Consider the following 16,163-nt stretch of genomic DNA (forward strand, 5'->3'; position numbering starts at 1 on the left):
TTGTTTATTCACATATATATATATGGAGAGAGAGAGAGAGAGAGATTCACATATAAGGTGGTCAAGCTGACGTCACTGGAAATATTTGATTTTTTTTGGTTTTCATTCATTTCAGGTAGTCCTTTTTAGATCTTGAACTCATAGCGCCATGCAGCCATCCTGCATGCAATGTAAAATAATTGGACCCATTGCTTCAGCCCCTGCAATCAGCTTTGTGGTCATTTTAAACTGTAATTCTTTAGTTATCCTTATAGAAGCTGAACTGAGAAAAATCTAGTTGTGGAGGTAGCAGTTTTAAAGGTAATTCTCAGGAAGTCCTGCAGATGGCAGCAGATGATAGACTTTTAATTTGATACATTTTATTTCTCTGAACAGGGGAGAGGTAACAGGACACTAATAGGAACACCTTGCTATTATTGGGTTGGTCACCCTTTTGCCTTTAATTCTTTATCGCATGGAGTTAACAAGGTGCTAGAAACATTCCTCAGATCTATATTGTCCATATGGTCCATATTGATGTGAGAACATACATGCATCACCCGTCCATTGTGAAAATCTCCCATTCCACCACATCCTAGAGGTGCTCTATTGTGATGTTTAAGAAACCAGTTTGAGATGATTGGCACTTTGTGACATCAGTAGTCATCAGAAGATGGGTACGCTGTGGATCTGGTCAGGAAAAACAGGAAAGCTGTGGTGTTAAAATGATGCTCAGTTGGCATTAAGGAGCTCGAAGTGTGCCAAGAAAATATCCCACACGCTGTTAGGCCACCAGCAGCCTGAACTGTTGATTAAGGCAGGATGCATGTTGTTTACAACAAATCCTGACCCTCCATGAGAATGTCACAGCAGAAATTGAGACTCAGGCAACATTTTTTTCAATCTTATTTTCCAGTTTTGGTGAAGTTGTGTGAATTGTAGCCTCAGTTTTCTGTTCTCAGTTGTGAGGAATAGCACCTAGTGTGGGCTATTGTAGCCCATCTGCTTCAAGGGTCAGCGTGTTGTTACAAGTGGTTATCTGAGTTACTGTTGCCTTCCTATCAGCTCGAAGCGGTCTGGCCATTCTCTGACCTCTGACATCAACAATACTTTTTCACCCAGAGAACTGCTGCTCACTGGATTTTTCCTCTCTTTTTTCCTAGACCATTCTCTGTAAACCATAGAGATAGTTGAGTGGAAAAATCCCAGTTGGACACCAAACACCAAGCAACATTAAAAGTCGCTCAATTTATCTTTCTTCCCCATTCTGATGTTCGATTTGAACTTTAGCAGGTCGTTTACCACATCTGCACTGAGTTGCTGCCATGTGATAAAGTTAAAAGACAATGTAGTGTATATAAATCTATGTTCCATGAAGGGCAAAGAGGCAGGAGGGTTTCATGCCCTGCTGATGTTGGTGGACTTTAACCAGGCGGAACAACTAATCATGTAGATCACATCACATTCTCTGTATTGAATGAAAAACCCTTCATACAGTTTGTCCTTTGTCCATAGTACACAGTTCCAGGCCTTCTATGGAAGACAAAATGTGTTCCCCCACAGGAACAGCAAAGCAAAGGAGGACAGACTTGACTCCTCACTAGCCTCGGGGCTTCTCTGTTCCTGCCTCGTCATTGGTTGAAGCCCTTCAGTTCTGGTGGCTGTGCAGCTCCCCGAGGATCATAGTTGCTGCAGGAACAATAGAAAGCAAGAGAGGAAACACACACTGTCCTTGGAATCTAAAAATGTTTTTGCAGACACAAATACACACGTTTTCTCCGGGTCTTTACCAGGCAGGATGTTTTTTGTTCTGGTAGTCCAGATTAGCACTGTGTGTGGATACAGAGAGTGCGTGCAACGTTTATTAGTTTGTGTGTGTGTGTGTGTGTGTGGGGGGTGGTATCATGATTGAACTAAAGGACAGAAATACAGACCGAAACATACAAGAGTTTGTGTCTCTATCGGTGCGAATGTGACTTTTGTTCTTGCCAGGATTTTCTGCACAAGATTTTATGTTTTGGCAGTTTCTCAAGTACTAAGGCCACTGTCCAAAGCTGCTGCTAGTTTTTTCTTCCCCGCTTTAGGTGTAAAAAAGTTTCTTTAAAGGCTACGGCCATGGAGCTCAATGGCGGCCTTGTCCAGCTGTGTGCGTGCTGGGGGAGCTGTTTCTGTCTGTAGACTTAAACTTGACTGATGACTGTGGAAGAGAACCACAGGAGACCTGCAATTGTACATATAGAACCATGTGTGCGTGCGTGCGTGTGTCTGTGTGTGTGTAGTCTAGCCAACAGGTCCTATATAGAAAGCTAGACCACAATAGCAGGTTGTAGCCAGACACTGTAGGCATTCATCTAGACTTGCACAGTCGTTTTCGATCTCATGCTCTAAAACTGCATTGGCCTTGTTGCCCTCACGCTGTAGAGTTTAGCTGTTTCCCAGCAAACACACACACACAGACACACACACATTCCAGTGGTCACAGTAGTGCAATTAAAATATGGGCAGCAACCAAAAACAGTTAACTGCAAGGTCTTTTTAAAGGCAGACACTTCTCATCTGCATTCATGTCACTGTGCATTGATGCTACACGTGATAGAGGATGATTACAACGACATAATAACAGCCCCATAAGGGCCCTTATTGATAGGTGTTTCAGCAGAGCCTGTGTAGCTCAGATCTTGATTGTCCATTTGTCATTTCACCCTGGTATGTCTACCAGAAGACTGTGGCATGTGTACAGTGTGGGTGCATTGGTGTCTGCGCTTGTAAACGTTCATTCCAGTTTCACCACTGGCTAGCTGTGAACAGGAAGCCAAGTGCATAAGTCTTCCATGCCACTTATAGCCTCTCATGCTGTAAAACCCATGTGGCCCAGAACCAGGTTCCTCCACAAGCTGGTAGATGGTAAATTTCAATTTAATTTATATATCACCAAATCACAACAACTGTCACCTAAAAGCACTTTATATTGAAAGGTAAAGACCCCACAATAATCCAGAGACAACCCCACCAAGCGACAGTGGGGGAAAAAAACTCCTTTTTAACAGGAAGAAAACTCCTGCAGAACCAAGCTCAGTGAGGGGCGGTCATCTGCTGAGACCGGTTAGGGCTAAGGAGTTCAATCTGTGAGGTCTTCAATTTTTAGTTTGGCGTCACTCTTTTGTCAGCACCTCTTTTCTGCGAAAAAGTTATTTAAAAAACCTGAACCAACAAAGCCACAAATTTCCCCAGGAAGACTAAAAACAGAGCTAAATGGGAGGGCGTTGCATTCATGTACATTTTTTGTTTATTTGTGTAAATTATGTAATAAATAATGGGCACACAAAAAGTCCACAAACTGACCTCTGAAGACGTCCGTCCACCACAAATGACAGGACTGTCCTATCAGCATGATCGTAACTGATAACGCACAAACATATGTCACAGTCAGCTGTTCTTTTGCAGGAAGTACCAGCGTGTCAGTTCCAGATACATCCTCTGTGAGTGTTTGTGTGTTTTCAGGCTAAGCACATTGAACAAACTGATAGTAAAAAGAACTCTTCACATCCTTTTTTTTCTTTTCTTTTCCTCTTGTCCCTTTCACCTCCCTTTTTTCCATTTTCTCCTCCACCCACTCCTACTTCCTGTCACCTCTTCACTCGACTTCCTCTTTTCTCCCTTCCTCCCTGTCTTCTGATCTTTCCTCTTCTCTGTGATAACTTTGTCTCATGTCCCGTTTGCTCCCTTCCTGTTCTCGTGTTCAGTTTTCACAGATTTCAACAGTTTTTTAGATTTTTTTTTAACTAACAGCACGCCACGGATTCATTTGTAGGTTTCATTAACTTCTAACTTATATTCCATATTCTGTATTCCCAAGGTGTTACCACAGTGGACAGCATCAGATGCCCTTACTGAAACAACTCCACAGGGATTTGTGTAAAGCTAATTTAAATATAATGGATAAAAAGCATTAAGAAAGATCTTTGTACTGCAACCCTCAAATAAAATCACCAAATCACCAACACTGGAAATGATTTCAGTCTCAGTAATTTCCTTTAAGATACTTTATGCTAGATATTAAATGTGTTAAACTGTTTGTCTGTAGATGATTTAAATATTAAAACCAAACAATTAGAAGCAAAATATGATCAAGTGACACTCAAATGAAATAAAGTGATTAGAAAGGTCAGTGAGTTTAATTTCACTAGTCACACCAAGACTAGAAGAAGAAATCACTTAAACAGAACCAGTCTGAAAAAATGAAACAGGCTAAAAGATCTCAAAACGTAACACATCATGTCACGATCTAAAGAAACTCGGACAGATGAAAGCCATTGTCCACAAAAAGAAAAAACTGGGAACGGGGGTGAAAATTCCCAGGAGTGCCCGACCCACCAAAATGAATCCAAGAATGGATCATCATCTAAAGACGTGTAGGCCTCACTTGCCTCAGTTAAGGTCAGAGTTCATGATTCAACAATAAGAAGGAGACTGGGCAAAAATGGCATCCATGAGAGAGTTCAAAGGAGAAAACCATCACTGACCACAAAGAAAACAAAGGCTTGTCTCACATTTGCCTAAAAACATTTTGATGATCCAAAAAATTTGTGAAGAAATTCTGTGGCTCTTTTTGAAAGGTTTGAATCCTCTTACATCTGACATAAAACTAACACAGCATTTCCTAAAAAGAAAAGATCATACCAACAGTTAAACATGGTCGCGGCTGCTTCAAGACAACTCGGTGTAATTGATGGAACCATAAATTTTGCTCTCTACCAGAAAATCCTGATGGAGAATGTCCGGCCATCAGTTCGTTCCCTGAAGCTCGAGTACTTGGGTTATTCAGTAGGACAATGATCCAAAACACAGCAGCAAGTCCATCGCTGAATGGCTTAAAAAAACAACAACAATAACACAAAGGTTTTGGAAACCAGATTAAACCAGATTGAGATGCTTTGGCATGACCTCAAACAGGTTGTTATAAGAAAAACCTCCAATGTGGCTGATTTAAAACAATTCTGAAAAGAACATTGGGCCAGTATTTCTCCACAGCAATGTGAAAACCTCACTGCCAATTATCACAAACACTTGACTGCAGTTCTTGCTACCAAAGGTGGCACAGCCAGTTACTAGGTTTAGGAGATAATTACTTTTCCACACAGGGTCAGGCAGGTTTCGCTCATTTTTTTTTTAACCTAAATAAATGAAATCATTTCAAAATACAGCATTTTGTATTTACGCAGGTTATTTTTTTCTAATATTCAAATTATCTGATGATCTAAAAGGTGTATGTGCAAAAAAAAACCCTTTTCAAAGCACTGTGCATACATGCTAGCAAATGAATGTACACAGTAAGGTACAAAGACATGCTAAGTATAAACAGAAAGCCCACTATATCAGGGCAGCACATACCACACAGATGATTGTTTGCCTACACACACAGACACACAAAGAAAAGTGTGCATGCAGGAACTACTACACATATATCAGGACATCAGTATGTACAGTAGGCAAACACTCACACACCAGAGCGGTGAGGTCAGAGATAAGAGCATGGGGAAACAAGCTGCTGTCTGATCAGCGGACATACTGCTGCCCTTACATCACCACACATTTCTTCATCGTCTCATTTATTCACTCGTTCCCAGCCACAGATTCTCCTCCTTTAACTCCTTTTTATAAAATCAGCATACCCGCCTGTTTTCCTCAAAGATATTTTTCCTTCTCTGGTTTCTTTCCTCCCTTATCTCCCATTTCTTACTCAAACTGTTTATCATCAAACAGAAAAGTAAAACTGATCATTCCTGTAAATAGACAACTGTAAGGTTTATCTCACAGTAGTCAAAGTAAATCAGATATAAGTAGAAGCAGAACATTTTGTTCTTCTAAGCCTGTCATGAGATATTTTAATAGCTCTTTAAGCAGGCATGAAGGGCGAAGTTGTGATGAATAAGCAGCCTTTGACTTTACAGATATTCATTTGGTGTCAACGTCAAGTTTTACTTTTCTCTAAATCTTCTGAGCACTGCCAGATTCGGACACCCCAACCTCATCATGGTTAAAAATTTGGTAGGACAACTGTGAATCTAATGAAAACAGCGTTACTGTATTAACGTTGCAAGGTTACAGGAAACAGAAGACAATGCAAAGGGATCAGCAAAATGCAGCTGAGACACTTCTGAATGTAAAGGTTTAATCCAAAGCTGCAAAAGCAGCGAGGTGATAACCTCTAAGCCTCAAATCTCTAACCTTTCTGTGTGGAGGTCTTCTCCAGGTACTCCAGCTTTTTCCCACCTTCCAGGAACTTTTGTGTCTTGCACCCGAGGACAGCTGGGATAGGCTCTAGCCCCACCTTGATCCTGAATTGGATAAATGATTAAGAAAAAGGATGGATGGATTTAGTAACGGGGTGCTGATGGGGAAAAAAAGAGAAAAACATACAAAGATGAAAAAGTCAAAGCTGCACCTTCAATAAATAATACTTTAATAACTGGTGGTTTAGTGATAACTCAAAGACAGCCAAGGCCACCGTATGTGTGTACATGTTTGTATATGTGATGTCACACGTGTGCAGGTCAAACGTTTAGTCTAACAAGACCAAATTCCTTCTATCAATCCGAAGCCCCCCATGAGCAAGCGTCCACAGTGAGGACATTCAATGCCATTACTGAGTGTTTAATGGCCACGAGGTCTCATTATAGTGTGGAGCAGATAACACTTCCTGTCATCTGCGTGTTTGCCAGTGAAAGAGAATTTGTTCAGCTGTCATAAAATTACGGCAAAGAAGGCCGTTCTTCAAGTAACACATGTTTGTGACACCGATTAATAATAAACGCTGACATCTTAAAGGAAGAATAGATACATCTGAACGTGGTTTGAAGATCTCGTGATTGGAACAATCTTGATTTCCCCCACAGCTGTTTTATCTTGTGACTGGGTTGATAGCCATCTCATTGCTGCATCAGAGGCTCTGCAGTCCATATGCAGCACAACTGGATCATATGAACAATTGTCTGATCTCATGACTGCTCTATGATGAATGCTATGCGGGTCTAGCTCAGAGAGGGGCTTTTTTATGTTATGAGGCTATAACTTTCTAAAATAAAAGGGAGGTTGGTTATTGATCTGTGTCTAAAACACTAGGCTCATGTGCAAGTTTTTAGCAAAAAGTTTACAACCTTTAAGCCTCTGCTGCTAACAAAACATCCCTGAGAAATCGAATTTGTAAAGGGTGTTAAAGACACGTCGATGACTTTCTGAAACAAACAACAAACAAACCGCAAGAGGGTCCTGGGCCTCCGTCTTCCTCCCACAGTCCAAAGACATGCACGTGAGTTTAACTGGTGATTATACATTGAACATACATGTAAATGTGAGCATTAATGGTTGTCTGTATCTGTGTTATCACCATGATAGATTGGCGAACCATCGAGGGTGTACCCTGGCTCTCGGCCCCTAACAGCTGGGATCAGCTCCAGCACTGTGGCAACCCTGAATTAGATAGGTGTAAGAAGATCGATGGAAGGATACTTCATTTAAGCTGTGTTGTTAAATGTTGTGTTTAAAGTTTTGGCTGCCGTGGTGCAAACATTTCCCAACTCTTGTGATAAATAAAGTAGATCTTAGCTTATCTTCAACTATCAGGCTCCTCTGTGTGGAAACAGCTCCCAGTTTTGGGTTGATCCATTCCTTAGATGTGCTGCTACAGGCCCACGGTGCAGAGGGACTTCCCATGAAGCACTGAGCACATCTCCTCCACTTCAGTCTCATGTATTTACTTGCTACTATTGCTTATTTTTAAAAACTGTATCTTCTCTCTCCTGTAGTTTATCCCTTTTCTTCTCTTTCCTCTCTGTCTCTTTACATCTTTGCTCAGATGCTGGTGGCTCAGTGTTTACTGTCTGTTGCCTCTCCATGCTCTGCTTTTTCTTATCTGCTTATCTGCTTATCTGCCCTCAACAAACCCTGCCCACTCTGAATCCGGCATTTCTTCCTAATGAAAGGGAGGTTTTTCTCTCCACTGTCACCAAGTGCTTACTCAAGGAATTGTTGAAAGGTTGTACGATTCATGATTCGTTTGGGGATTGACCCAAAACCTTAAGAAATAGTTCAGTTTTGTGGGGGAAAAAAGCATCGGACATTTTTTTCCTTGATAAACTAAATACTTGTTATTACAGGACATTAATAAGCTAATTTTCTGTTACTTTATGTATACTATTATATAGACAGGTAGGTTTTTAAAGTGGCAACCTGCTACCAATAAATCAGAGCAGTGTGTTTCATATACGTTCAGTCCCAAAGGTTTTAAATTATTGACAGACGAGCTTAAAATAGGTATCATATTCAGGGTTTTGTATTAAAGCAATCTAAATGGAAATAAATAAAAGGTTTGCTATTTTTAGAGGTGGGGCTTCTTTGATAATCCAGATTCAGCATAATTTGTCCAGAAAACACAAACTGTGCAAAATCATCCTCCCTTTGCTTTAAGGATCAGTCTCTCATGACTCAGTGTATTGGATGAATCCTACTCCCTTCAGTTGCTGCCTCAACATCGCACACCCAGTCTCTCCCCCGCTGCCTGTTCTGGGTTAAACAAACAGACATGCAAGTCCTGCAAGGCGCACTTCACACATGCACTTGTGCTTCTTTCCAAAAAAAGCACACTCATCCGAGCTCATGTGCAACTTTCACTTGCCCGTGATTTTAATGTGAAGATAAAGATTAAAGCGTTTAATTAAAGCGGCAGCACGGAAAGGTAATAAAGTCCAACTGTTCCAGACCTTTGAGGAACATTTGTCCTCGATCACAAAGATTCATTTGAAGCAGCGTCTCTGAACTCTGCACAGCTGAAACTGGGCCTCCCTCTCTCCTCATTGTGTGTCAGCTCACACAGTTGAGAAAAGGACAAACGTTCTGGCCATGAGCCTGTTGGTCACAGTGTGTGTGTGTGTGTGTGTGTGTGTGTGTGTGTGTGTGTGTGTGTGTGTGCCAGCTGGTTACATCTGGTTTCAGAGGCTACACGGGGAGGCTGATTACTCCCACCTCTCAGTATCAGTAACTAATCCCCATTTCCCAGAACAGTGTTTATGTGTGTCTGTATGTGACAGAGACAGACTCACAAAATGTGTTCATTTTAAAATGTTAAGATACTGTAAATCCTGAGAACTGTGACAGAGCAGGAAATCTGAATACAAACCGTCAAGGTGGCAGACACTATATTCACCTGTCTCATTCACCTGTCGGTTTCATCAGTGTGATCAATCATTACCTCCCACTGACCGACTCAGAATCATATTTAACAAAGCTCTGTAAATATTTGTTCATACTATGAATATTTTTCAAGTTACAACCCCACAAAGTACATAAGGGTGGGTTGAAATCTTGCATTTTAGCCTTTTATTCTTTAGCTTAAAGCCACAATCGGCATATTTCTTTAGTATAACTTGAGCACCAATATCATAGCATATGTTTGCCACAGTTCACTGTGTTTATTGTACAGTTATAATCCAAGCACACTTAATGACAAAAGGCATGCTTTTATTGAGGCTAATGAGAAACTTGAAAATGAACAAAGTCCCAAGAAGTTTAAAGTGACTGCAGGAACACAAAGAGCTAGCATACAAACTAGCACAGAGGATGGAAACACAGAGCTATGTGTGCGTATGTACAGTATAATATCTCTGTGTTAGTGTTGTTCCTACATCTTCATAATAATGTTGGTCCACGATCAACACTGCAGTTAACCAATGACATTTTCAGAGCATTCAGTCAGCATTAGCCAAAAAAGTAGCTAATGCTTTTAGCAAGCTAATGTGAGCAACCTAAATTTGGCTAACAGCAAATTTTATTCAACAATACATTTATTATATTGTATAAATTAATAAAGACAACACTTAAAATGCTAACCATTTGTTCCAGAAGAGACTCTTAAGTAAACAAAGACATTTTTCCTGCAAAGCTATGAGCATGAAGTCTCAAAAGCGGGAAAAGACAGGAAGTAAAAGTAGAACTAGGAAAACGTGTAAACAAAGTTCAAAATAAAACTGGAAAGTATTTAAAATATTCTTCCTGCCAAAAGGGAGCACTGTAATCTTTTTATTCTTTTTTTTTTTTATTATTTTGTTATTCATATTGTCATCTGTGTGGATATTCTGCTGCAGCAGACAGGAGGTGAAGGCCAGGTTAGTGAAAATAGGCGAAGCCGAAGAATAGAAAAAGGAACAGAAAGAAAGAAAGAAAGAAAAGAAGAGGATGAAGGAAACAGACATGCCGAGTCTCCAACTGCTGCATCTGTAACAAAGCATGACTCTGTTACAAACTGTCAACATGTACAGGACCAGAGAGTCTTGAATCCTGACCTTAGTCACCGTGTCGTAATTTACTAAAGTGCGTGTGAAAATTTGCGTGCTTCAGCTCTTAGTACTGACCTTCATCTTTAAAATTGAGTGGTCAATGCACCTTTTTCACTTATTGCCAAATTATAGCTGGAAAGCCATTCATGTAATTAATAGTTTTAATGATGCTTCCACTTCATTCCGGCTTCCTGCTATTGCAGACTTGCTGTCATGCCTCATTGGGACACTTAATTGAGAAGTGAAGTCGTTAATATTATTAGTCACACCTGGATTTTTCCAACCATGAAAACCAGGTGTAGCTGTGTATCACAGTTTCTTGCACTTCTTTTCTTCCACTACAGCTGAAGCCCAACAAACACAAAGCTGTCTTCTAATGTTTCTCAAACTAGGATCCTACACTTTTCCTAGACTAAGAAACTGCGTCAAACCAGTCAACTCAACAATGTTAAAGAGTGTTACATTAAAAAACACCCATGAGCATTAAATCTCAGTCTTATAATACAGCTCTGTCACAGAGCCTAGTACATCTAATTACATCTAACAGGCTCGGGATCAACCTGATTTTGTTATTTGCTCCACAATAATCCAGAAATCATGAGCCATTTTCCGCTTTGTTCTTAAAGGTCTTATCTACTCCATGAAATGAGCAGTTGGAAAAACCTGTCAGTATGTCCCGTTTACTGATAACATGGAGACACACCACTGATGGAAAGCATCAGCAGACTTTGTCCAGATGTTAGGCATTCTTATGATTATTAGGAATTTCTAACTCTTGCTGCAAGGCACTGATTTGTGAGCAATTTAAGACTGATCTGCTGTCCTCTAAATGAGATTTGTCAAATGAGCTCCTACTTCCAGACTTCTGCTCACAGCTCCAGTTTCCCTCAATTAATGAATGAAGTAAAACAGAATAGCATCCCTGTATAAACTGTTGCATTTTGCAAATAAACTTCAGCTGAGCGAATCAAACACACGACAGGTTTTCAGAGGTGTGACAGAAAAAAAGGTCATTAAATAAGGCTTTGCTCGTGAGTCTATGTAAGAAAAATAGATTATTTTCTACTTAGTTTCATTGCATTTTTAGCTCAAAATTCAAGTCTATTAACTAAACATTATAGCTACACATCTGCTTTCTAATCACAATGTCTCTCTCGGGATTGTGTGGATATACTGTATTTAATTGAGATCTGCTTAGTTAAACAGCTGTGGCATGACAAATGAAAAATTACACCTTTATTGTTCTTAGTGGTGCATGAAGTCCACTGACCCCTGTGGAGCTTCTCAGGTGAAGTAAACTCAGCAAAAACAACATGTACAGTTTGCTATTATATGCTTGTTAATGTGTATAACATGCAAAAAACCTAGGCTAGTATTTTTACTTTCATTGATGTAGTGAACCCTGACATTGTTAGAAAAAGTATGTTCTTTAAAACTAAAAAACAAGTGTAATGCTGAACTGATTCACACTGTTTGAGTGTCTGATTCAGAGTTTAAAGCTTCCTTGTGAATCAGCTGTGGTGTCAGCTGCAGCTGCTGCAGACTGAAACGCACCCTGCAGACTTCATTACCGAGAGCTTTTATCTTTTCCAGTAAACACACTCAAGCGGCGACTAATTAGATGAGATATATTAAGTCAGAACAAGCGATGATATGAAACCACATGCCTTTGATAACAAGAGGTTTATCTTGACAAACGAGAAGTATGTAAATACCACGTTTTATGCACACACCAAAGAGAGACTTGGGTAATGCTTGTAAGGTCCTTGTAATAGGTGTTACTTAATCGGTGGTAAAATTTGTAAAAGTCCTTATAACATGCTTATTAATAATTAGTATGTGCCAGTATAATGATTATTAATAAAACATTTATAGTTTTATTACAAGGCACTCACGTTCATGTAACAGATTACGTAAGGACTTTGGAGTATAAGGATTTTGAGTATTTTTGTATTTTAGAATGGTTTATTGAGTATTAAAACACCCATTGTACCATTGGCTAAATTTTTTTTAAAGAGGGTGCCAGTATAGCTTACTTAGTTGAGCATGTGACCCATATGGTGAAAGATATTTCCAGGTACCCACATTTGAGTCCACCCAGGCCATATCCTGTGTGTCTATCTGCTCTCATATCCTGTCAAAAATCAAGGCTAAATCGCTGCAAAAAGTTGTTTTTTTGTTTGTTTTTTAATTTAAAGTGGACCTGTAGTGCTCATTTCTTTCTTCACAGTTTTATTCTATAGTTACACAATTCACATTTTAAAATAATGCTTATCAATCTTGTATGGAGCATTAATACAGCCCCTCAAAGTCAATGACTCCCTGAAACGAGCTGTTTTATCTCCCAAACAGAAAGTCTGATGGTCAGGCAGGTGGAGCCGCTATGAGATGATCATATTAGAGATATCCTCTCTCTGATTAACTGATCATCTAGAAGCAAGAGTTAAAAAGCACAAAACAAACATTTTAAAGCTTTAGCTTTTAAGTCGTAGTCATTAACAGCACATACCTCAGTCTTTGAGTCTTTGTAATATGAGCATTCATTATTATTGCAGTCTATATACAGAAAATAAGGAAAATCGTAATCAGTCCCCCTGCAATACTTTTTGGTTGCTGCTGTTTTCAAAATAGCTGGCTGTCAATTTTTTACAGTCCTGTTAAAAATTAAATACAGCATTAATACGTCCATGTCCTTAAATGTTTATCCAGTTCAGGTCTACTGTGTCTGCAGGATTTAAGAGGGTGAGCAGCAGTCAGGTGGTGCTAATCAAATGCATCTGATTAGCTGATCATCAGAGCCTCTATAAAAGCTGAACAAACCACAAGACTTTCAGTAGCAATGTCTTTTGGACCAATAAGTGGAGATTGGTCATAATGCATAGAACCCCGCTTGGTTAAAACCAAATACCTGATACCAACTGTAAAATAGAGTGGTGGAGGGAGGGGTGATAATTCGGATGTGTTTCACAGACACAGGATCTGGGAACCTTGAAATCATTGCATCCTCCATGAATTCCTTTGTATGCCAGCGTATTCAATGTGAGGTCATCTGTCTGACAACTAAAGCCTAGCTGAAACTGGAATAGGACAATGAGCCCAAGCATGCCAACAAATCTGAAACAAAATGACTAAATTAAAAAAAGACTCAAGGTGTTGCAATGACAGTTCAGACTTCAAATCGATTAAAATGCAGTGGTGGGACTGAGAGCTATGCATAAACAAATCCCAACAAACCTCAATGACCTACAGCTGTGTTGTAAAGAAGAGAAGGCCAAAGTTCCCCAGCAAGGATGTGAGGGACTGATGAAGTCATGCAGAAAACAATTACTTCAAGCTAAAAGTGTTTCTTCAAGTTTTCACAGTACTGGTGCAAGAAGTCTAACGTGGAGGCCATGATATAAAGGCTTAGTGACATTTGAAATAACACATTTATTAAATACAGAGCATTTCCAGGGTGGTTACAGGGATTTTATGGCGGTTACAGTCGTCAGCTGTTGTTAGCAGTTCTTAGATGAGCTGTATTAATGTGAAGAGTTGGAAAGTGGGAGGAAGGTGTGTAAACTAAATGTGTCACACTGTTTCTCAACTCAAATGCTATGTGACACCTTCTCCCTCATGGGTTATCCTTATAAACTATGTGAGCAAGAGGGCAGAGAGAGACCAAGAGAGGAGAGAGTGTATTTGACTGGAAAGTGATACGGAAAGGGAGAAAAAAAAAAGTAAAGAGCATATTTGTTTGAGAGCAGGTGAATGGCCAGAGATAAAGTCCATTCAGGCAGCAGTTTCACTCGTTCACTAAAGATTCCAGGAGTGTGTGTCAGCGTGTTTGAACAGTGGGTCTGTGCAGATCAATGTGAGGGGAAAATGCGCTCATTGTCACAATGTGTAGATTAAGTCGTTGCTGTGTAACTTTGTGATCTCCTCTGGCCTTTTTGTGTGACATTTGCATGTTCTCTCTGTGCCTGCAAAGGTTTCCTACCACCGTCCATTGTTGATTGGTGCTGGAGACACCCAAATGATGGATGTGTAAATGGGTGAACAGTATCACAAATAGTGCAGAAGACCAACCTTACTATGGTTATGCTTAGTTTTCCACAGTAGTGCATGGAGCTCTATGAAAACTGTTATTTTTACATTTCTGTACATAGACGTCTTACTAATGTCTGACTAACAGCTGCTGGGTATAAGCCATAGTCATAGTCTATTTTTTAGTTCCAGTAATCAGTGTAGATGGATACAACATCTGGTTCTTTTTGAGCTGTTTTCCTGTCTGATGTAGATAACAGAAGACCTTTACTTACAGAAGATATTTTGACTCACCATGGCAGGAAAAACACAGGTGTAACTAACAATGTCATGAGTCATGGTCATGGTCAGCAGGCCAGCATCCACCCTACCAAGAACCTGAAACAAAAACAGCAACACTAAATGTAAATCAGCCATTCAGCCTCACTCTTGTGCTTTTCTGATTGTGACTTGCACTCTGTGGAAAAAGGTCAAACCCTTCAGTAAAAATGATAGCCTCTCATTATGGTAAACTATTGAGTCAGCTAGTTGCAAGATGTTTTCTTATGGATAACACCTGGATTCAGTATAAAAAATAATTAACACTAATAGTGTTGTCAGCAAGGCAACACTATTAGTGTTACTTAACAAAGACAAGCTGAGCACTCAAAATGAAAGCAGCTGGTTGTTATCAACTTTACTAGAAATTACATTAGAATAAAAATCATTTACAGCAGCAAAATAAGTTTTAAAGGATCGCTTAATTCAGTCCAGATTATGTCCTCTTACTTTATTCAGTACAAAAAAATGTTATCTTTGAAGATTACCCTGTCATTACTATTGTCTCCATAATACACAATCCCACTGGATGCTGTGTGAAATGCAACTAAAAACAGAATTCAGTGATTTGTAAATCTCATATACCTATATTCTTTCACAAAAGAATATAGAAAACAAAAGCGTTTAAACTGCAACATTTATCATTTTATGTAAATTCATTTGAATTTGATGACTGAAACACTTAAAAAAAGAAAGCTCAGACAGGGCAATTAAAGGGTTGTAAAAGTAAGTGGTAATAAAAAAGAGACAAGCTGTAGGAACATTTTGCAACTAATTTTATGCTAACTGGCTGTTGATTGGGTTTGTATGATTGGGTCTAAAAAGAGCATGTTGGAGAGGACGAGTATCTCAGAGGAAAAGTGTTCAGTAATCAGAAATCATGGACACCGTGTCCTCCAGACTAAAGAGAAGAGGGACAGTCCGGCTTGTTATCAAGCCTGCATCTTTGGAGATAGTTCAGTGAGTCTGATTAACGTGGCAGGAGGCGTCTCTTATTTCTTAATTTTACATAAAGTTTTCTAATTTATTAAAACAGGATTTTAAAGATCTCTAATTCTCACTCTGTCACTAACTGATCAAGTATTTATTAGTGTTTTTCTATCTACCCATCTAGTGTTTTTCTATCTGCCCATCTGTTTTTCCCCTGAACTTCCTGTTCTGTACTTTCTCTTAACACTCTCTTTAGCGCATGCGTGTGCGCGTGCACACACACACACACACACACACACACACACACACACACACACACACACACACACACACACACACACACATACATACAGCAGCTGTCAGAACACACATTGACTGGGTTTATAGCTTGTTAGAAAAGTGGAGATCATATTTCAGCTCTGGTCATTAAGAGTCAGCACTGATGTCACTTTGGCTCCTTTTTTGGTTACATAACACACACACACACACACACACACACACACACACACACACACACACGCACGCACACAATGAGGGCTTTAAAATTATAAAATGAGTTGGAGCCAACCCTTAAACCAA

The 16,163-nt window shown here is 39.6% G+C and overlaps 1 long non-coding RNA gene across 1 annotated transcript; it reads right to left on the minus strand.

Moving 5' to 3' along the window:
• Positions 1-703: 703 nt before the first annotated feature.
• On the minus strand, positions 704-14,716 carry LOC120440053. Its single transcript, XR_005612926.1, has 3 exons — positions 14,631-14,716; positions 6,208-6,317; positions 704-1,668 (listed from the first exon to the last, which is right to left on the minus strand). It is a non-coding gene; the product is annotated as an uncharacterized LOC120440053 (long non-coding RNA).
• Positions 14,717-16,163: the final 1,447 nt, after the last annotated feature.

This window comes from Oreochromis aureus, linkage group 1 (genome assembly GCF_013358895.1).
Source record: "Oreochromis aureus strain Israel breed Guangdong linkage group 1, ZZ_aureus, whole genome shotgun sequence".
Lineage (NCBI taxonomy): Eukaryota > Metazoa > Chordata > Actinopteri > Cichliformes > Cichlidae > Oreochromis > Oreochromis aureus.